Genomic DNA, 9,515 nt, shown 5'->3' with positions numbered 1-9,515 from the left:
TGCAAAGAGTCAGACCCAACAGCGACTGAACAACAACAACAAATCTCTTAGTTTAGGACATTCGAGTGGTTTTTACTTTTTTCCCGTTGTATGCAATGCCATGATAAATGTCCTTATATGGAAATTTTGAAAATGAAGCTTTGATGTAGCTGCATAAATAGGTTAAGGCACTTCATGGCTAGAAGTTCTACTATTTCTATTTCCTTCCCTCTTTCCATATATGCATCCAGTTCATCCTCAAAATGGCTTCTCATGCAATTTAAAGAATAAATTTAGCTACTTTAACCTGCAGTGATGATGAAATCCTAAGTGGAAATAACATAGCTATTGACTATCTGATTTGTGGATGTATTTTATTTTATGTTACTGCAGGATATAATTTAAGTTAGAAATACAAATGAATTAATGCTGACTTGTTCTTGAACGTTCCATGACTACCTTGAAATTACTATGGATACACGTGAATATTGAAAAATGAAGAGAGTAAGTAAAATGATGGAATGTTATAGAATGTTAGCACTACTGGATTTGTTATTATAAAGGCTTTATGAATGCTAGCTTCGTCTCTCCTCCATCAAGTCTACATTTTCTTCTGTCTCTGTCATATTTAATGGAGCAGCATTATCAGCTGAAAAATTACAGTTACTTTTCTGTTCATTTTAAATGACTATAGATATAAATCGATTGTAAACTGCTAAATCTGAAAACATTGAGGGAAGAAACCAAAGTAGGTTTTTTGTTTGTTTATTTGTTTTTTAACATGCATAACATTAAATAATAGGAAGTTGGTTAGCAGGAACTCTGTCCCGTTTTGTTTACACATCTCTGATGGGGTTAATATATAGGGCCAGTGCAAATGAGTGTTATATAGCTAAGTAATGATAGCCTGCAGCAGGAGAAATAGGGAACTGACATCCTGACATTTATTTTCAAAATAGCTGAACATTTTCCAGGCACATTTTGCTGGTCTTACTGACAAAAGTCCTTCTGTTAACTATGTAGAATGAAATTCTTTTCAACATGACATAATGGAGGATCCACCTTAAAGCACTTTGAAAAATAAAGACCTTTTCAAACTCAGATTGACTTTTTGTCTCTCTTAGTTTTTACTTGGTGAAGACACTGAGATTGCAATGAATGTAGTTCTGAATTTTAGTGAGTATGAAAAAGTTGAAGAGCTAAAAGGCCCTTCAGTGACTACTGCTGTGTAGATTGTTTTTAAGATATTTTAATTTTTAAAACAAAAGAAGTATAAGAAGAAGGGATTATTTTATTGATTTTTATGAGACTTATACAATATTTAATATTTTTAATAAGATGTAATATTTAATATCTTACACTGATAAAGAAAAGGGCTTCCTAGGTGGCTCAGTGGTTAAAAAAAAAAAAATCCACCTGCCAATGCAGGAGACCCAGGTTCAATTCCTGGGTTTGGAAGATCCCCTTGAGAAGGAAATGGCAACCCACTCCAATATTCTAGCCTGGGAAATCCCATGGGCAGAAGAGCCTGGTTGGCTACAGTCGATAGGGTCGCAAACACGACTGAAGAGACTGAGCACTGATAAAGAAAGTGTCAGTAGACAGTGAGGGTTATTTTTTAAAAATGGTCACTGATTTTTAAAACCTAAATAATTGATGTTTTAACTTAACACAGCTGATAACGTTTAGAGTGAACTAGTGTAGAAGTTTTTCTGGAGGAGACACCTTGGGGTATCTGTGAGGACTTACAAGTGTCAGGTAAAGTCTGCTGGTGAAGATCAAGGGCCAGTGCACTGGGTTGAAGACAAGAGAGAGTCAAGGAAGTGCGTGGCACTAGGAACATCACATCATCAGATTGTGAGGAGGGTGGGTTAGAGGTGACTGGGTTTGGGAAGAGATAAATGAAGGAGCAATTTTTCACCTAGAATGAGTAGGTGAGAAAAATAATCAAGGGTTTTGCAATGGTTTAGAAAAGAAGACAAGACTGAGGACTACTTAGTATAAATCTTGAAAATAAAAATAATGATAAACAGGATTTAGGAGAGCTTAAATGTTTCAATTCACTGGGTACCTGACCCAAATAATTTGGTTACACTGTGTGGAAGACAGACCTCAGCTACATGATCATTTTTTTTAATCGAATGGCAAAAGCCCCTTTTGATACTTCTACTTTTATCAGTTTACCTATATTGCCTTCAGTTCAGCTCACTTAAGTAGCTCAGTCGTGTCCAACTCTTTGGGACACCACAGACTGCAGCATGACAGGCTTCCCTGTCCATCACCAACTCCCAGAGCTTGCCCAGACTCATGTCCATCGAGTGGATGATGCCATCCAACCATCTCATACTCTGTCATCCCCTTCTCCTCCTGCCTTCTGTCTTGTCCAGCATCAAGGTCTTTTCTAATAAGTCGCATCAGTTGGCCAAAGTATTAAAGCTTCAGCTTCAGCATCAGTCCTTCCAATGAATATTCAGGACTGATTTCCTTTTGGATTGACTTGTTTGATCTCCTTGTTGTCCAAGGGACTCTCAGGAGTCTTCTCCAACACCACAGTTCAAAAGCATCATTTCTTCAGTGCTCAACTTTCTTTATAGTCCAACTCTCACATACATACATGACTACTGGAAAAACCGTAGCTTTGACTAGATGGACCTTTGTTGGCAAAGTAACATCTCTGCTTTTTAATAAGCTGTCTAGTCTGGTCATAGCTTTTCTTCCAAGGAGCAAGTATCTTTTAATTTCATGGCTGCAGTCACCATCTGCAGTGATTTTAGAGCCCAAGAAACTAAAGTCTGTCACGGTTTCCATTGTTTCCCCATCTATTTGTCATGAAGTGATAGAATGAGATGCCATGATCTGTGTTTTTGAATGTTGAGTTTTTAAGCCAACTTTTTCACTCTCCTCTTTCATTTGCATCAAGAGGCTCTTTAGTTCCTCTTGGCTTTCTGCCATAAGGGTCGTGTCATCTGCATATCTGAGGTTGTTGATATTTCTCCCGGTCGATCTTGATTCCAGCTTGTGCTTCATCCAGCCTGGCATTTTACATGATGTACTCTGCATATAAATTAAATAAGGAGCGTGACAATATACAGCCTTGATGTACTCCTTTCCCAATTTTGAACCCGTCAGTTGTTCCATGTCTGGTTCTAACTGTTGCTTCCTCATCTGCATACAGATTTCTCAGGAGGCAGGTAAGGTGGTCTGGTATTCCTATCTCTAAGAATTTTCCAGTTTGTTGTAATCCACACAGTCTTAGGCTTTGGTGTAGTCAAGAAAGCAGAAGTAGATGTTTTTTCTGGAACTTTCTTGCTTTTCCTTGCTATAACACTTTCTCTTGTGCTAATGCCTTATACTCTTATTATTTAAACTAGAATTTGGATGATGTAATCCATCAACTTGGGACAAGATGGAGAAATTAATTATATATGTATGTATTCTAGGAGTCTTCCTAACATATGACCATTTACTTTCAATGTAATTTTAAGATATTTAATTTATATTATTTAGTGAGCCATATGTCTTTACCAGAAGAGAAAAATATATAAAATTAAATAAGAAATATAATTTAACAATATCTAATTTCATTTTTTTGAATTGATTATGGTGCTTTGTAACCTTAGTATTTTTTTTGTTAAAAGATCCCTATAACTGCTTCTATATGTCTGTGTCCTTGGAATTACTTTCGAAGTAATTGAAATAGTCTTTTCATAAAAAAGGACAGATATGAATCTAGACCTAAATCTAGATATGTCTTTGGTGATTTCTGTCTTTGGGCCCCTCCTTCTTAATATCTAGCACAGAGCAGTGTCTTTGGGAAAACATTATGCTTGACAACTTCCATGATAACATCATTCCTACTCCAAGAATATTTATGAAAAAAATAAGTCCTTGAAAACAACCCTGTGAGCCTGGTAAATAACAGAGACTGAACTGCTTAAATAATAAAGCAAGGTCACCAACCCCCTTCCCCCACCCTGCCCCCCATCCACCCACTGCTTCCCTGCTTCCTCAGAAAGTGTTTTATTAGTCTGAAAGGAACTTTGGAATTGAATCAAAAAATGAATGGCAGCCCCTCCCACCCTTGAAGTTGTGTTTAGATTATTAAAAGGATTTGTCTGATGTTAGTGAAATTAAAACAGGGAATATGGAGTGCTATTTCAATTTAAAATCTATATAAGCTTCCATATGTCAGTCATACTTTAACATTTATTTGCATATCTTTAAAATTTTGACTATTACATATTACCAGAGTAATAAGACATTAAAAAGTACTCTAGCCTCAAAATCATGGAAGAATCAGGTGCAGATTTTAGTATGAAATGATTTAATTGTGCCTGCACTCTCAGAGCTCTATTTTCAACATTCTCCCGCTTATATAGTGAAAAAAAGGAAATTTCATTTGAAAATTTTGTTAAAATATTGTGTTAAATCACTGTAATATTATAAATGTACTTCTTTTCTAACTCTGATATTTTTGACATGTTATTACAGTAAATTTTTTATCAGAAAGGTGCATGGAAAATAAAAGAAACAGGCTTTTTAAGTTTCCTATGTTTATGCAAGAAGTGGGTTCATTGCAAAATACTCCAGATGGAAACTAAAATCCATGTTCTTGGGGAGAAAAACTCCAGCTACTTGAAGAACCATTTGCTTTCTAATTTGCTTCTTCATTTTTTCCCTTTTGTTTCCAAGTAATTGTTGCTACAGTCTTAGTCACCCTTGTATCTTACTTTTGCTTTGAAACTTAGCTCTAGATACATTCCACAGCGACTCAATAATCATTAACAAATGTCACCCTGACCTGACCCTGCTGGTGAGACATCCACCAAGAGATAAATGTCTTACGAGGCTTCACCTTTAAGAGACTACCTCCGCCCTCCAGCCTCTCCGGAATTCTGGAACCCTTCTTTTTTCTAACAAACTTTGTCTTTCTTTTCAACCTCAAATCAAGTGATTTACGCCAATTTGAAGGTTTTCTAAACTTTGGTTATCTCCTCAGTCCTGATGTGGTAACTCTCTACTGCTTACCACTGACCTCTTAACCCTAAATTAAAACTATGGATTTGAAATGTTTCCCAACATAGCAGCAAGCTGGAAAAGGACACAGACTAGGAAAGAATTCTATTCACACAAATTCCCTGGCATATTTTGTGAACATCAATTGTGTATGACCTAGTCTGTTCCACTAAGTTAAGCTCCTAGAGGGCACAGGCTGAATGTTTTAAAAATTTTCTGCAGTACATCCATCAGAGTGCTTTCTTCAAGCTAGATACTCAACACAACTTGACTTCCATTGTCACTACTGGTGATAGCTTTCCTCTTAACCTTAGCTATTTATCAATCTTAGCATGGTTGTCTAACTGGTTTCCTGGCTTCTAGGCGTTTTCTCTTCCAATTCATCTGACATAGCAATAACAATTAGAGAACTATATTAATTATGTTGTTCCATTGCTCAAAAGCCCCTCTATTGTTGGTAGGGTTCTACATGAATATTCACTTTCAATCTTAGACTTATAGTGTATTGGTTGAAATTTTTACTATGAGTTCATAGTTTTACTTAGGTATAATTAAGAGAAAGCTATTTTTTATTTTGAAAAGACAAAAATATTCAAAGGAATAAACATTTGCTCTAATAAAATAATTCTGAATATAATAGTATTTCTGGTTCAGAAATGAATACCAGTATCTGCACTTGAACCTGTTGCTGCAAATAACCAAACTTCACACATCAGTCTTGGTGGAGAGGGAGAGATATATACATAAACACACATAAATATACACACAAAAAACCAATAGATTTTTTGTGCTTCCTGTCTTCTTCTATTTTATTTTATATTTGAGCATTTATTTAAAAATTTTTGATAAGTAGTTTATACACATATACCTGTATATCTATGCTCGGAGATGGAGGTCTAGAATGCAATGTACTAAAATGGTGAGAATGATTGTTTCTGTATGAGAGGGTAACAATGTATTTGCATTTGTACTTTTTTATGAAGTGAGCATATAGCTTTCATCAGAGTCTCAAAGATATAGGTATCACACAAATATTAAAATCTACTTTTCTAGGCAAACTTTAATTTCTAGACAATTAGTCTCCTGTATTTACTTAGAAAAAATTTCATTGCTTCCCAACTTCCTTGCTATTCATGGTGCCCACTTATCTTCCTTTCATTTTCATCCTCTTTTCTCAAAGAAAAATGTGATCCTTCTTTTTTTTAATTAATTTATTTGTTTTAATTGGAGGATAATTACTCTACAATATGGTTTTTGCCATACATCAGCATGAATCGGCCATGGGTACACATTTGTCCCACCATCTCCCACCATCCTGAAACCCCCTCCCTCCTCTCTCCCGACCCTAGCCCTCTGGGTTGTCCCTGCGCACCAGATTTGGGTGCCCTGCTTCATGCCTCGAACTTGCACTGCTCATCTATTTTACATATGGTGATGTATACGTTTCAATGCTATTCTCTCAAATCATCCCACCCATGCCTTATCCCACTGAGTCTAGAAGTCTCTTCTTTACATCTGTGTCTCCTTTGCTGCTCTGCATGTAGGATCGATGGTGCCGTCTTTCTAAATTCCCTATATGTGTGTTGATATACAGTATTTGTCTTTCTCTTTCTGACTTACTTCACTCTGTATAATAGGCTCTAGGTTCATCCACCTCATTAGAACTGACTCAAACATGTTCCTTTTTATAGCTGAGGAATGTTCCACTGTGTATATGTACCACAACTTCCTTATCCATTCATCTGCTGATGGACATCTAGGTTGGTTCCATGTGCTGGCTATTGTAAACAGTGCTGCAGTGAACACTGGGATACATGTGTCTCTTTCAATTCTGATTTCCTTGGCGTGTATGCCCAGCAGTGGGATTGCTGGGTTGAATGGCAGTTTTATTCCCAGCTTTTTGAGGAATCTCCACACTGTTCTCCATAGTGGCTGTACCAGTTTGCATTCCCACCAACAGTGTAAGAGAGTTCCCTTTTCTCCACACTCTCTCCAGTATTTATTGTTTGTAGACTTTTTGATGATGGCCATTCTGACCTGTGTGAGTTGATACATCATTGCGGTTTTGATTTGCATTTCTCTAATAATAAGTGAAGTTGAGCATCTTTTCATGTGTTTATTAGCCATCTGTATGTCTTCTTTGGAGAAATGTCTGTTTAGGTCTTTTGCTCACTTTTTGATTGGGTTGTTCATTTTTCTGGTATTGAGCTGCATGAGTTGCTTATATATTTTGGAGATGAATTCTTTGTCAGTTGTTTTGTTTGCTATTATTTCCTACCATTCTGAGGACTGTCTTTTCACGTTGTTTATAGTTTCCTTTGTTGTGAAAAAGCTTTTAAGTTTAATTGGGTCCCATTTGTTTATTTTTGTTTTTATTTCTGTTACTCTGGGAGGTGGATCATAGAGGATCTTGCTGTGATTTATGTTGAAGAGTGTTCTGCCTATGTTTTCCCCAAGAGTTTTATAGTTTCTGGCTTTACAGCTAGGTCTTTAACCTATTTTGAGTTTATTTTTGTGTGTGGTGTTAGAAAGTGTTCTAGTTTCATTCTTTTACAGGTAGTTGACCAGTTTTCCAGAGACTTGTTACAGAGACTGTCTTTTTTCCATTGTATATTTTTGCCTCCTTTGTCAAAGATAAGGTGTCCCTAGGTGTGTGGATTTATCTCTGGACTTTATATTTTGTTCCATTGATCTATATTTCTGTCTTTGCACCAGCACCATAGTGTCTTGATGACTATAAATTTGAAATATAATCTGAAATCAGGAAGGTTTATTCCTCCAGTTCCATTCTTCTTTCTCAAGATTGCTTTGGCTATTTGGGGTCTTTTGTTTTTCTATACAAATTGTAAAATTATTTGTTTTAGTTCTGTGAAAAATACCTTTGGTAGTTTGATAGGGATGCATTGAATCTGTAGATTGCTTTGAATGGTATACTCATTTTCACTATATGAAGATTCTTCCAATCTAAGAATGTGGTGTATTTCTCAATCTACTTGTGTCATCTTTGATTTCTTTCATCCCTGTTTTATAGTTTTCTGTATACAGGTCTTTTGTTTCTTTAGGTAAATTTATTTCCATGCATTTTATTCTTTTTGTTGAAATGGTGAATGGGATTATTTCCTTGATTTCTTTTTCTGATTTTTCATTGTTAGTGTATAGGGATGCAAGTGATTTCTGTGTATTAATTTTACATTCTGCAAGTTAACTATATCCATTGATTAGTTCTAATAATTTTCTGGTGGCATCTTTAGGGTTTTCTATGTGGAGGATCATGCGTCTGCAAACAGTGTTAATTTTACTTCTTTTCCAATCTGGCTTTTTAAAAATTTCTTTTTTCTCTGATTGCTGTGGCTAGGACTTCTAAAACTATGTTGAATAGTAGTGGTGAGAATAGGAGCCCTTGTTTTATTCCTAAAGACCCAGACCAAGTATCCACTCTCTACCCTTCACCAATTGCTCCAAATCTCTTCCTCCTTTCAGTTCTAATATCGCTGATGATTTGGTTATGTGTTGGTCACTGAGTGACATTTTGGTTTTATTTTTTATGAGACTGTGGCATCGTCCCACCTGGGTGTTAAATAAGTCAAAGGCAGGAATTATGTCTTAATCAAGCCTCCAGTTGTGTTTTTTTCAGACAAATAAATAATATTTGAGATATGAGTTGAACTCTCCTACCTGATAAAGAAAGCAAGCAACATATGAAATAGTTTAAGTGAGATGAGAACATTTTATTCTGAGATCATCAAAAAGAGTAAATAATAAGCTATATCATTTTTTATTTTACTCAGAACCCATAAGGTTAAAAGTCTGGGGACTTTTTACAAATATGCATATTTAAGTACACAATGAGGTTTTAAGAGTAACCACTTTAAAAGCATCAGAAAACCATATTTTAAACCAAATGATTCAAGATAAGAGGAAAGTATAAAGATTTAGGAGTTTCAAATTCATCCAGTCTAAATCCAAAGGGAAAGTAAGGTCTCTCTCCTTCTCCCTCTTTGCTGTTGTATATTGTAAGACAAACTTTTAGGTGAGAAAATACTTACTATTATAGCAGGGTACATTATATGTAAACAAAGCTATTTAACTGGCCATTGGTTTCCCAGGTGTAGCTCAGCTGGCAAAGAATCCGCTTGCAATACAGGAGACCCTGGTTCTATTCCTGGGTCAGAACAATCCTCTGGAGAAGGGATAGGCTGCCCACTCCAGTATTCTTGGGCTTCTGTGGTGTCTCAGCTGGTAAAGAAGCCCGCCTGCAATGTGGGAGACCTGGGTTCATTCCCTGGGTGGGGAAGATAGCCTGGAGGAGGGCATGGCAACCCACTCCAGTATTCTGGCCTGGAGAATTCCATGGACAGAGGAGGCTGGTGGTCTATGGTCCATAGGGTCACAAAGAGTTGGACACAGCTGAAGCAACTCAGCACGCAGCATGCAGGGTAATGATGAAAGTTAGAAAATAAAGTATGTAAAGCACTTATCACAGTGCTAGGAACATAGTAAGGCTGCAGTGAATGCTATCT

This window comes from Cervus canadensis, chromosome 25 (genome assembly GCF_019320065.1).
Source record: "Cervus canadensis isolate Bull #8, Minnesota chromosome 25, ASM1932006v1, whole genome shotgun sequence".
In the NCBI taxonomy this organism is placed as follows: domain Eukaryota; kingdom Metazoa; phylum Chordata; class Mammalia; order Artiodactyla; family Cervidae; genus Cervus; species Cervus canadensis.
The sequence above is the reverse complement of the archived record's forward strand: the minus strand, read 5'-3'. Positions refer to the sequence as shown.